The 14,470-nt window shown below is 41.2% G+C and overlaps 1 pseudogene; it reads right to left on the bottom strand.

Moving 5' to 3' along the window:
• Positions 1-681: 681 nt before the first annotated feature.
• On the bottom strand, positions 682-13,196 carry LOC144266453 (olfactory receptor 5AR1-like; annotated as a pseudogene).
• Positions 13,197-14,470: the final 1,274 nt, after the last annotated feature.

Here is a 14,470-nt window from a genome sequence, read left to right as displayed (position 1 = left end):
CACACTGTTTGGTGGCATTCTAGGACAGGGGGTGTTTAAGCTATGGCAGATTCTGAAAAGTCATCCCTGAGCCCAGGGACTAGGCAGCTAGATAGCAGGTTCTAGCTCTCCAGAAAGGGTGCTAGGCAGAGGGCCTGCACCCTGATTGCGTGCCTAGGAACCCCAAGACTGCAGCAGTGACTGGCTCCATTCAATCTCTGGCACCTTAAAACAACTGGGGATCCAAGATGGGATTCCCCTCAACACAAGTCGGTGCATATCCAGCAAAGGGAGTCAGAGGGGAACTGTGACAAATGCTCCCTTACAATAGTGCACAGATTCTCCCTGAGTTACGCAAATCCGAGATTATGGGAAAAGTTCCATAAACTAGAAATAGGAGGTTTTTTGGTGGTTATTTTGCACGTAATGCTCGGAGATACGTTTCCGACTTACGCAAAACTCGAGGTACACGAGGCATTCTGGAACGGAATGCTTGCATAAGTCAGGGAGCGTCTGTATTCTTTGCAGCCTCGCAGTCATTCCTGAACATGGGAAACTGAATTTCCAAGATTAACAGTCTTGGATTCCTTTTTTTTTGGAACATGCCACAGAATACAGTTAAAACAAAGAAATCAGAGCTATGACACAGAGAATTCACTATTAATTCATCACTTGTTTATTGATAAGCACAAATCCCAATAATTATATTAACTGAGAACAAACCTTCCTGTTTATCATCCTTCTAAAGGCGTCCTTCATCTCCTTGTTCCTCAAGCTGTATATCAGGGGATTCAGCATGGTAATTATGAGTATATAAAACACAGAGATGATCTTGTTTGGGTCTGTGGTGTAGTCGGAACTGGGTTGTAAATACATGAAGATCACAGTCCAGTAGAAAATTGTTATGGCCATCAGGTGGGAGGCGCAGGTGGAGAAGGTTTTGCGTCTGCCCTTGGCAGAGTGGATCTTCAGGATGGCAATGAGGATGTACATGTAGGAGAATAGTACAATGAGAATCATAGTCATGACCACTATAGTGGACAAGGTGAAATACACTGTGTTAGCGTTGTGGGTGTCGGAGCAGGACAGCTTAAGGATTGGGGGGATGTCACCGAAGAAATGGTGGATGACTTTGGAGTCACAGAAGGACAGGGCAAATTATAAATGGAGTCTGAAGAACCGCGTTCACAAAGCCACATATGTAGGAAGCAACCGCTAGTAACACACACAGTATCATTGACATGACGAGGCTCTAGAGCAAGGGGCTACCGAGTGCTAGGAAGTGATCAGATGCCATTACCGCCACCAGGCAAAGCTTCCTTGGTCAGAAAGTTACAGACAAAGGAAACCTGTGCTGTGCATGCGTCGAGAGAAATGGGTTTGCCCTGAACCCCAAAAGTCATCAGCAACCGAGGCATTACCGACGTCGGCAAGAGACAAACTGCTGAGGAAATAGTACCTGGAGGTGTGGAGTCCGGAGTTGAACCTGATCAAGACTATCATCCCTAGATTCCCTGCCAGGGTGATAACATAGATCATTGGGAACAACACAAAGAGGGGGACCTGAAGCTCCGGAAGATCCATGAACCCCTGGAAAAGGAAGTCTGTAACCACGGTGTGATTTCCCTCCGCCATTTCTTCCACGCATGATCTCCTCCTTTACAGGGGAAAAGTGAAATGTACAATTAAACAGGAGCCAAGAAAGGACCAAGAGCGGATCCTTCACACGCATTCTGACTCCCCTCAGCCTGAGCCGCCGCAATGTACTTGTCATTCCCTATGCTCCCTAGCTGCAAGTTGGACATGGGCCCAGGCTCCCTCCTACCTGGAGCAACTCAGACTGCCTGGTCCAATTAACTCCTCCTTGTACTAGCTGGGCAAGATGACAGGAAACAAAATGTGAAGTGCCTGGCTGCTCTATGGCATCCTGGAAGGGGAAACCCCACACACAAGGAGACCCCAGAGCTCTGATTAAGATGAATGGGACTGTTAATACTTCTCAGAGCTATTGTTTTAGGCAGCCTGCAGACACAAGCAGATGGCACTGCATTGGCTATGCATTGAAGGTCAATTCCACAAAGGGATGGACACCTGAGGCCTATTTAATGAAAGTGGAGATTCTGGGCCAACATTCTGGAAGCAACAGGGTGAATTCCATGGCAAACTTTGTGACCACAGACTCACACTAGTGCAGAAGGACTTGTACTAGCTGAAGATTTATTTAAAGTTTTTTTTTTTTTCTGATGTTGAGGTGTGAAGAAGGTAGACATTTATCAGCTGAGAAAGATAAAATCACCTTTGTACGGTAGCATTGATCCAATATTGTGCTCTGATATTTTTCATTGAAACTGTATTAATACAAGATAAAAAAGAACCCCCATGAATGAGGTTGGGTAGCGGGTCAACTCTTGAACCCTGGAGGAAGCTGCATCTGAGTGTTCTTCTGTGGTTTCTGTCCTCGCACTATTACTCACCATGGGCTAAACCCTATTATCCCTTGGCTCAAGTCTACCTAGCAGAGCTTAAATGTAAGGCATTTCCAAGGGGGTAGAAAGGATCCTAACGACAGCTGTGTAAAATTCTTTGGCTGAAACTTTTTTTCAGAGAAAAATGCAGATTCAGCTATACCAGAATGTTTGTAAAATTGTATTGGGTTCTTCGGGATGGGAAAAACATCAAATAAATTCATTTCCCCACTGATAAACCTTGCTGTTCAGTGTCCCACCTCTGCATGGAGGGGCGAAAGGACAGCTCCAAATCAGTGTTGGTGAGAACAGGGGCTTGTCTGCACTGGGAAGTTATTCCTGAGCAAGGTAATAGGTGAATGTAAGGCACTAGAGCTATTCTGGAATAGCTCCTGGTATGGACCCTCTTAATCCACTGGATTAAACTACACTGGAAAAAGAAAAGTGGCCACATAGGGAGTTACATTAGAGTCACTTACTGCAGAGTTAGTTTCCCATGTTGACCAGCCCTAAAGCAGTAGAATTGTATCACTGGTGAGAATAGGGCTAATCAGTAGATAGCAATGATGAGAAACAAAATGTATGATCAAAAGAGCTGTGTGAATACCTGACATCTTGGTTTGCTGGCTCTTCTGAAACATAAATGAAAAAATTAGTTTCTGATTGAACCTAATTGATTTTTTTTTCCAAGTTTTTGGCTGACTGACAAGTTGACTGAAATGTTTTGTTTGATCAGTTGCTGTTTTTCCAATTGTTATATTTTTTCATAAAATGAAAGTAAATTTTGAAACAGTCTTTTAAATGGGAAACTTAAACTATTTAGACCTTTTTGATTTTTCTGAGGTTTTAGTTCAAAGCAAAATAATTCAGCTCATTTGACACAAATTCATAAAATATTTCAGCAAACCCAAATCTGCGTTGCTCAGAAAAACAAGTATTTTAGCCCAATTTCCCCCCACCCCCAGTTCTACTGAACAATATGTCATGTTGCTCAGAGTAAAACTATCCCAATTCAATTTAGTCATGAGGCTCACATTTTCGACAGTGAGGGTGGTTAACCGCTGGAATGAACTACCATGGGAAGTGGTGGATTCTCCAGCTAGAGATGCTGTGAAATCAAGACCCGATGGCTCTCTGGAAGAGACACTTAATAAAAGACAAGTTAATGGGCTTAATACAGAGGGTAACTGTATCAAAGTGTGACCTGAGTTATACAGTTGGACTAAATGATCTCATTGTCCCGTCTAGTCCTTAAAATATACGATCAATTTATAGCATTGCTGTTAGTAAACCTATAAAATCACTATATGGCATTGACAACGAGGAGTCCTGTGGCACCTTAAAGACTAACAAATTTATTTGGGCATAAGGTATCATGAGCTGGAACCCAGAAGTGTGTTATAGCCCACAACAGCTTCTGCCCAAATAAATGTGTTAGTCTTTAAGGTGCCACAGGACTCCTCATTGTCTTTGCTGAAACAGACTAACCCAGCTACCCCTCTGAAATATACGGCATTGGTGGGAGTAACATTACATGAGCATTATTATTGATAGTACTTAATTAATTCATTAGAATTAGGCTTAATCCCAACCCCCTTCTGTTAGGTGCTATACAAACATGTAACAAAAAGACAATCTCTGGCCAAAGGAGCTCGTAATGTAAGCTTAAAATAAGAGACAAGAGGTACAGATGGAGAACAGAATAAGGTGACAGAAAGATGATTGAGAATAAAGCTGTATAAAAAGTACAGAGAGCCTTGTTCAGAATTTTATTTTTTAAAATAATTTTTATAATTTTAATTGATAATATCAATGTTTATTTTTAAGTCTTTTTGTTTTAAATGTTCAAACCTTTACAGTCGCAAGAAATTATGGGAGATCAGGCAATGGGAGGTCAGACATAATTTTTTTAATGACAGCCAACACTGAGATTCAAGAAGTTAAAGCTTTATAACTGTTAAAACACAAATTGTCAACATCACATGTCAAAATAAATATCCTTAAATCAAACTCTAGTACATTCTCAAGCTGCAATTTTTCTTACTCTTGCCTAGCTGTACATTTCAATTATTGAAGGCAATATTTTTTTCATTGGTTTGTGTGCTTGTGATGAAATCAACATTTACCAACATTTTTTTGAGAAAAGTCTATTCCTTCCAAGCCTAAGTATATATGATAACACTGTTGAGAATAGATGGATATAGGACTGGTCTGAGTATAGATGTGATCAATATAAAGACAAGTGCAAAGTACTTCACTCTGGAAGGAAAAATCAAATGCACAAATACAATGTGGGGAATAACCGGCTAGGGAGAAGTGCAGCTGAGATGGATCTGAGAGTTCAAGTGGATCACAAGTTGAGTATCAGCCAACAATGAGATGCAGTTGTGAAAAAGGCTGTCTGGGGTGTATTACCACGAATGTTGTATGTAAGACCAGGGCAGTAACTGTTTGACTCTACTTGGCACTGGTGAGGCTGCAGTTGAAGTTCTGTGTCTAGGTTTGGGAGTCACACTTTAGAAAAGATGTGGGCAAATAGGAGAGAGTCCAGAGGGGAAAAACAAAAATGACAAAAGGGGTTTGCAAAATCTGATTTATTAGGAAAGGTTTAAAAAAAATTGGGCATGTCTTGTTTTGAGACAAGACGACTGAGAAGGGACCTAATAACAGTCTTCATCTACATTAAGGGCTGTTATAAAGGGGATAGAGATTAATTGTGTCACAAAGCCCTTATGAGGCCCAGACACTAAAGAGAGCAAAAGTATTGAATTCTCATATGCTTGGGCCACAGCAAGTGAAAAACTTCATGTTCCCAAAAAGACAATAAAAATAGTAGTTCCCATCCAACACATTACTGGCATGAAATCCCCAATGGTGACAAAGTGGAGAGGCCAGGACTTACGTATTCAAAAATCGAGAATGCTGCACACTGTTTTTGTTGCAAACTCTTCCAGTCTAATGTTCCAGCCATTTTGGGTTCTACAGAAACAAAGGACTGGAAAAATCTGGCTAGAAATCTGGCTAGAAATCTGGTGGAAAGAGCTTGAGATGAGACTAAGGCTAAAGGCCACCATAGATGATCAGCATCAAGAGAAGATTGCATCAGTCTCTCTCTACTGGCAAAATGTTCAGAAAAGGCTCATTGCCATTGTGAGAATGCTTGCTACCTAAAACCTACCACTGTGTGGCATTTCAGATCAGCTGTATGTGCAAAACAATGGAAACTTCCTTAAAATTGTGGAGCTGATGGCTGAGTTTGGTGCTGTACTCCAGGAGCTTCTAAGAAGTGTCATCACCCAAGAAATGTACACACACTACTGCCTTGGAAAACGATTCAAAATGAGATCATACAGTTACTGGCAACAAAAGTCAAACGGGAGATTGTGGGAGATCTTAACTCAGCAAGATATTATCCTGTTATTCTGGACTGCACACCTGACATCAGCCATACGGAACACATGCATTCAATGGTGAGTGTTGTGTGCAGGCCACAGAATCTCACCCACCTACTCCTGCAATAAACCTGTCACCTGTGTCTGAGCTATTGAAGTCCTCAAATCATGGTTTAAAGACTTCAAGGTGCAGAGAAGCCTCCAGCAAGTGACCCGTGCCCTATGCTGCAGAGGAAGGCGAAAAACCCCCAGGGCCTCTGCCAATCTGCCCAGGGGGAAAATTCCTTCCTGACCCCAAATATGGCGATCAGCTGAACCCTGAGCATGTGGACAAGACTCACCAGACAGATACTAAGGAGAATTCTTTTCACGGTAACTCACATCCCATCCAACATCCCATCCCAGGCCACTGGGCCCCATCTACCACAAATAGTCAAAGATCAATTAATTGCCAAAATAATGTTAACCCATCGTACTATCTCCTCCATAAATTTGCCAAGCTTAATCTTGAAGCCAGCTAGGTCTTTTGCCCCCACTGCTTCCCTTGGAAGGCTGTTCCAGAACTTCACTCCTCTGATGGTTAGAAACCTTCATCTAATTTCAAGTCTAAACTTCCTGTGGAAGTAAGAAAAAGGGATTTAAGTGCAGCCATCTTAGTTCTGTTGAAAACAAAGCAAAAGTCAGGCTAACTCTAATGCAAACTTATAAAGGCAAAACTGGTGTAAGCGTATAAAAATTGCAAAGCAAAGCTGGTTTTAACCTTGTCTTAAAATAACAATAAACTGTAATTATTTAACATTTTTGCCACAAATAAAATATAAAAAAGTATAAACAAAACAAAGCTTTATTATTACATAAATAATAAAAAGCTATAAATACTTGCTTTACATTGTTTATACTTTAAAAATTTGCCTAAGGACCCTCTGTCCAAACGGCCGTCTTCCTTCTTGCAATTGCCTAAACATAAAACTGTCTCTAACTTGTTGCATCCAAACTAAAAGTAAGAACTTGTTTTCTTCCACAATTTAGTGCCGTGATTCGGATAGCAACGCCTGGCTAAAACAGCAGCAACTATGACAAACCATTCCCCTTCAAACCCCAAAGCGCTAAACAAAAGGTAAAAAACCCTTAAAAATCTATACTGGGGTATAAACACAAAAACAAAACAAAAAGTAACCAAGGGGCCGCCTGTCCCTTTGGGCTCACGCCATGGAAATTTATTCATTATGCATCAAGGCAAAATGCAAAGTGGTGCTGAAAAACTTTTTTCCGCGCCCCAATATAAGGTTGAGGTCAAACCTAATCAACGCTAAAAAAATTTGCTGCCTCAATAAGGGTGTATTAAGTTCAAACTTAAAAGATTAAGGTTACAGTTTAAAAAATAGCATCTAAATATTAAATAAATAAATAAATAAATAAATAAAAGTAAATAATAAATGTGTAAAGAGTAAATGCCGGTATCCAGGTCTGGGACTTAAGCTAACTTCAGGCAGACCAGGGCCCTCACTCTCTAAGTAAAAAAGTTCTAAACATAACGTGTGTGTGTGTGGGGGGGGGGGGCGGTGAGCCAAACCTCATGACCCAGCAAACAGTCCAAAAAAGTAAAAGCCTTTCCTTCTTATCAGCTGCTACCCCACAAACCCTTTCCCTAAAGTATGTAAAAAACTTTTTAGCTTATAAGCCGCAACGCAGCAAACAAAATAAAATAGTTTCTGCAGTTTATAAGCCGCTAAGCGAACAAAATACTCCTTTGTGTAATTAAAATTAAAATGTTTACATAATAATCCCTCTAAACGATTCCCACTAAAAGGTACCATCAATTTAAATAAAATCATACACCCCAAAAAAGCTACAAAAACCTCCATAAGTCTCAAGTTGTTAAGGAAAAGTTAGCACATGTGACTCCATTTTGGTTTGGGGCCCACCATTCTTTAAATGCCAGCATATCATACACCAGGAGGAGTGATCCTTAGATACTGAATCCCTGTGAAAATCCTCCTCCTTGTCTCCAGCCTGCCTTGACTCCCAGTATCTGTTTTTTTCAGTCTCTAACTCCCTGTCTCTTGGCCTTGATGTGAGGCCTCCCATCCTGATAATAAAGGTTACTGATGCATGGCTTTAGGACAATGCTGTGTAATTAACATACTGGTTTAGCATGAGGAATGCACCAAGCAGGGATAGGTGGTAGATAAGACAAGGGTTTGTTTATTGGCTAAGGTTTCCAATGCACGAGGGCAACATGCTTTGCTAAAAAGTATATAACCTTTGTATAATCTGTATTCAGGGTTCCCTCCTGGCTAGCAGGGGGGGCACCACGCTCAAGCTTAATAAACTTAGTGTCTTTTGGGAACTCTGCAGTTGTGAACTTTGTTTATGTGCCTCAGCCTAGATTCGAACTGTGCGTGACCTATCAGGTATAATTCGCAGCATTTGTGTGCGTGTCCTACCAGGTGTAATTCGTAACAAAGTGCAAAAGCTAAAAAAGTCCCCGCCCCAAATTAAAAACTCAAGTACAAAATTTAAAAACTAAATGTAATGCAACCAAATGCCTCCCTACCCAAACTGTATTGTTAACCCTCTCAGCTCTTTCATATCCCCAATTAGTTAAAGCTAAATGCAAAAAAAAAAAAAAAAAAGGGGGGGGGGGGGACGGGGAAGGGTTAACTTAAAAATTCAGTTTGGCCTAAAAATATAAAAAAGCTGCCCTGCATTCAAAAATCAAACAGAGACCAAGCCAAGCACAAAAAACTGCTTTCAGCCCCAGTTGGCTGTAAAAAAAAAATATAAACACACATAAAACTAAAGCAAATAAGTTGCAAAACTAAAATTACATTTGCAAAGATTGGCCGCCCGGTAAAACCCAACAGTCTGCCTTTACAACCCTAAAGCCAGAATGGTTTGAAAATGCTAAAAAGGCCACAAACAGCCGGCCTAAACTAAATTACCAAGCAAAGATCTCTAAAAGGAATGCCCCAAAAAAACAGGGCATAAAAATCCCTCCCAAAAGGAAAAGCAAGTTACAAAATTTTGCAACGTACCTCTGAACAATCTATACACAAAACAACCTACCATCCACCTCTCTCTCTCTCTCCTACCCCCGAGGCTGGCCAGCCCGGGCAGCGTGTGTACACGTATAAAAGTGGGTCAGGATTTAAGTATTACCATTTTTTCTTCCTTTAAGTAATGTAAAAGCAGTTCCCACACTCACCACTGTATTATTTTATTATTAAAGATTTAAAATTCAGTCACATGGTGTGTGCTCTTCATCTCCGCCCCTGTGATCCTGTGGTCTTAGCCTAATTAACTAAGGCACAAGCAAATTGGTAGCAAAAAATCTGAGACAGTTTAAGAAAAAATTGCAAAGGGAAAAAGCCCTGAACAGTGCACACCATCTATCTGTTTTCTCCTTGTTATTTCACGTTTGCTTTGTTTGGCACTGTTGGTATTACAGGTTAAAAATTGCATAATTAAAAATAAGCCCCACTCTCCATTGTAGTATGCCTAAAAACCAAAAAACGGTTTAGCATTCCTCTCTCCACCCCAGGCTGCAAACAAAGGGTGCAGGTGGGTCTACCCCAAGTCATAGCAAAACTAAGCAATAAAAAAAAAAAATTTAAAAATGTGTACCCAACAGCTCAGAAAAATGAAGCAACTAAAAGCATAAATCACTATCCAAGCAGCAACTCAAACCTCCGAACAAAACAAGTTGCAAGCCTTAAAACAAAACTTCCAGACAAAAAAAGTGGAACGCACCCGCCTGAAAGCCCTGGCTAAACAAGTACCAGCCCTTCAGGAACATGTGAAAATTTAAACATGTGTGCTCAGCATATGCTGCAATGGCCGTGTGTCTGCCGTAAAAAACATGAAACAGTGACAATGCCAATTGGCCATGCGTTCTGCCCAGGTGGCCAGCCTCACATGCCACCACTCGGGTAGCCCTTAGAAATAAAAAAGTTTCCAAAAAAATAACCCAAAGAGGTGGGGGCTAGTTAAAAAGTCCACCCTCCTTGCTAAAGTGGTAGTAAAACAAGGCTTGTGCCCATAAAAAGGAACGGTTCAGCAAAAAAAGCAAAATCGGGCCCAAGCAAGCAACACAAAATTGTCTTTAAAAAAGTTAAAAACTTTAAAAGCATAGCTAATTATATTCATCAAAAATTTAAATCCCTAAAACAATAATTAAAATCGTAAAATCTAAGTTGTGTCATTTTAAACAATAAGTAATTTTAAAAAACTGAAGTTAACTATATAATTGTTAAAAAAAATTAAGCAGTTTAATTTTACAAAATGCTGGAAAAAAAAAGAAATTCTTGGTTTTTTTGCAGCCAGTATAAAAAAAAAATTTGGCCCTTTCCCAAAAAAAGGTCTGCAAATAAATCCAGGCAAAAAAAACAATTTAATTAAAATCATTTAGCCATAAACATTTTAGTCAAATGAGCTAAAATACATAAGGGGATTTATTAAAACCTAACTGCCCCAAGAAAAAAGTGGGAACTTAAAATGGGTCCAAGCAGCCAGAAAATCTGCAGAACACTGCCAGGCATTAATAAAATGTGTTAGGTCTCTGTATTCACAGGTAAAAAAAGTCCTGCTCCAAGAAACCTCAAACAAGCTGCCATTGGTTAAAAACCGGGTAACTGGGTCTGTGTACAGGTCCATCAAACACAAAACTGCCCTGGCTCCACCCTAAAAAGGCCCTTAGCAAGTCCTGCTAACTACCAACACTGCTGTAAAGTGCCAGGAACTCACTGCCTGAACCCATGCTTCTCCCTGCAAAAAAGCCTCTCGGCCTCAAAATAACTCCACTTCAACTACTAATCAGCCTGTCCCTCCTTCTGGTATTGCTTTTCCTCCTTCTGGACAGCAAAAAACAAACAAATAAACAAACAAAACCAACAAGGTGAAGTGCTAGTAACCTCTCCCTTGTCCACTAATGAAATTACCATATAGCCAGCATTTGCTAAAAAAACCAACCCACTGCAGGGTAACGTGCTGGTAACCTCTCCCCTGCATGGTACTAAACCACAACTGCTTCAAAACAACAAACAACAACAACAACAACAACAAAAGGTCGCTCTGCCAAAACTGCCCAAATCAAAAATTCCTAACTACAAAAAAAATTAAAAAGTAACCCTGGTAAAAAAACAAAAATTATACACTGGCCAAAAGAACCTTGTAAAACCCATGCTTAAAAATGTGGTATTAATTAAATGTGGGGCTTTATTCCACAGGCTGCGCCCTGTATTTTTAAATAAGTATCTTCAGCATGTATTGTCCTTTCTGATTGGCTGTTAAATAACAAATACCAAAAACACCTTGTTGCCACTGCCACCGCCATTTTCTCCACTATACTATCACCCCGTAACACATCTAAGTACAGACAATACCATATAGTCTAACATACAATGGTCAAGGCCTTCCCACTTTAGTAACTTATTTAAACATGAAGGATGACCTAATTGACCTGAAGGATGACCCAACACTCTCACAAATCTTGGGAGACAGGCCAGTCCTTGCCTACAGACAGCCCCCCAACCTGAAGCAAATACTCATCAACAACCACATACCACACAACAGAACCACTAACCCAGGAACCTATCCTTGCAACAAAGCCCTTTGCCAACTGTGCCCACATATCTATTCAGGGGACACCATCACAGGGCCTAATAACATCAGCCACACTATCAGAGGCTCGTTCACCTGCACATCCACCAATGTGATATATGCCATCATGTGCCAGCAATGCCCCTCTGCCATGTACATTGGTCAAACTGGACAGTCTCTACGTAAAAGAATAAATGGACACAAATCAGATGTCAAAAATTATAACATTCATAAACCAGTCGGAGAACACTTCAATCTCTCTGGTCATGCAATTACAGACATGAAGGTCGCTATCTTACAACAAAAAAACCCCTTCAAATCCAGACTCCAGTGAGAAACTGCTAAATTGGAATTCATTTGCAAATTGGATACTATTAATTTAGGCTTAAATAGAGACTGGGAGTGGCGAGGTCATTATGCAAGGTAGCCTATTTCCCCTTGTTTTTTCCTACCCCCTTCTCCCCCCGGTGACGTTCTGGTTAAACTTGGATTTGTGCTGGAAATGGCCCACCTTGATTATCATACACATTGTAAGGAGAGTGGTCAGTTTGGATGAGCTGTTACCAGCAGGAGAGTGAGTTTGTGTGTGGCGGGGGGGAGGGGTTGAGAAAACCTGGATTTGTGCTGGAAATGGCCCACCTTGATTATCATGCACATTGTAGGGAGAGTGGTCACTTTGGATAAGCTATTACCAGCAGGAGAGTGAGTTTGTGTGTGTGTGTTTTTTTGGGGGTGGGGGGTGAGAAAACCTGGATTTGTGCTGGAAATGGCCCAACTTGATTATCATACACATTGTAAAGAGAGTGGTCACTTTGGATGGGCTATTACCAGTAGGAGAGTGGGGTGGGAGGAGGTATTGTTTCATGGTCTCTGTGTATATAATGTCTTCTGCAGTTTCCACAGTATGCATCCGATGAAGTGAGCTGTAGCTCATGAAAGCTTATGCTCAAATAAATTGGTTAGTCTCTAAGGTGCCACAAGTACTCCTTTTCTTTTTGCGAATACAGACTAACACGGCTGTTACTCTGAAACCTGAAATTTACCTCCTTGTTTCTCAGGCTATAGATCAGGGGGTTCAACATGGGGATCACAAGGGCATAAAACACAGAGGTAACCTTGTCTTGGTCCATCAAATAGCTGGAACTGGGTCTTAAATATATACATATCAGTGTCCCATAAAACATAGTGACGACTGTCAGGTGGGAGGTGCAGGTGGAAAAGGTTTTGCGTCTCCCCTTGGCGGAATGGATCCTGAGAATGGCCACGAGGATGCACATGTAGGATATTAGGACATCCAGGAAAGTAGTCGTGACAGTTACAGTCGAGAAAGTGAAAAGTACAAGGTCAGTGACCTGGGTGTTGGAGCAGGACAGCTTCAGCATGAGGGGCTTTGAAACGGTGATACGCAATCACAGCCAGGAGGCGACATTCACTGGTCACAAAGAAACAGACGAAGAATAGTTGTGCCACACACTCAATGAAAGGAATGGTTCTCGTCTCTGCTACCAAGGTCATAGCAGCCTGGGAGCTATGGCTGTGGAATATCCAATATCTACAATGGACATCTGGCTTAGGAAAAAGTACATGGGGTATGAAGTCGGGTTTCAACCATGATTAATGCTATCATCCCAAGATTCCCCATCAGGCTGACCACACACATCACTAGGAATGACATAAAGAGGGGGATCTGTAGACCTGGATGATCTGTGAATCCTACAAAAATGAACTCTATCACCGTGGTATGGTTTCTCTCTGCCATTTCTTCCAGAAACTCTCTCCTCTGCTGGTGAAAAATAAAAATAAGGATTACAATTAATCAGGGGCCAATAAAGTATTGAGTACAGATCCCTCATAATCCTTGTGATTATACACTGTTTCATAGGAACAAACATAATACATCAAAGGACACTCCTAGGGAATGTTCTCTTTGTATTACCCACATGCTTTCCATTAGACATAGGATATGTTCTAGCTACAGAAATATTGTATACTCCGTGTTAATATGCATGAAACCATCCAGTGGGTCAAATCTTCTGTAAAATAAGAGGTATATAGATTGGGAGTGTTTAGTTTAGAAAGGAGGCAAATAATCTCCTATCAATGTACACAAATAATCAATGCTATAGAGTTTATTCATGGTCATTGATTTTCTCTTCCTAATCCAAACGACCTCAAAGGGCACAAGGGATGCTCAGTGCCCCTTTTATATAGGTGCCTAAATAGAAATTTAGGTGCCTACTATGAGGCAGCCCCAGCGGAAAAGTTTGGTATCACTGTCTATGTAGCCTTAAAGTGACACTGTCCTATTGGAGTCAGTGTATGTTTTACAGTCATTCTTTGTCACCATGTGCATTATTTTTCCTCCCTGTTACAAATCCTCGCAGAGGTACTAACATTTGTAAGTGGTGTGGACTGTAACTGATTCTATGGTTACTTTTGACTCTCAGATTCCCAGAGCCTAGAAAGGAGAAAATGCATCTCCTAGGGATAAATACTAAGTCAATCTGTGGAACTCCTTGCCAGAAGATGTTTTGAGGGCAGGGTTCAAAAAAGAACTAGATAAGCTCATGGAGGATAGGTTCATCAATGGCTATTAGCCAGGATGGGCAGGGATGGTGTCCCTAGCCTCTGTTTGCCAGAAGCTGGGAATGGGCGACAGGGGATGGATCACTTGATGATTGCCTGTTCTGTTCATTCCCCCTGGGGCACCTGGCACTGGCCACTGTCAGAAGACAGGAGACTGGGCTAGATGGACCTTTGGTCTGACCCAGTATGGCCGTTATGTTTCTCTGGAATTTCACTGCCACATTCACAAAGAGATGCTCAAAAGATAATAATAATGACATTTCTTACCAGTCATGGTGTAGGTGTACACTCAGTAAATTCCATTGTGGTTTGTATTTGGTGGAGGAAGTGATGGGCTGGTTTGGCTCCCAATAATTGATGAGGCGGTGTCAATTCCAGGAGAGGCAAAGCTGCTTTTGTAGTGAGCCAGCCACTCCCAGTCCCTATTCGACTCCAGTGACGCCATCA

The sequence above is a fragment of the Eretmochelys imbricata genome, chromosome 6 (assembly GCF_965152235.1).
Source record: "Eretmochelys imbricata isolate rEreImb1 chromosome 6, rEreImb1.hap1, whole genome shotgun sequence".
In the NCBI taxonomy this organism is placed as follows: domain Eukaryota; kingdom Metazoa; phylum Chordata; order Testudines; family Cheloniidae; genus Eretmochelys; species Eretmochelys imbricata.
This window is presented reverse-complemented; position numbering and strand designations above follow the sequence as displayed.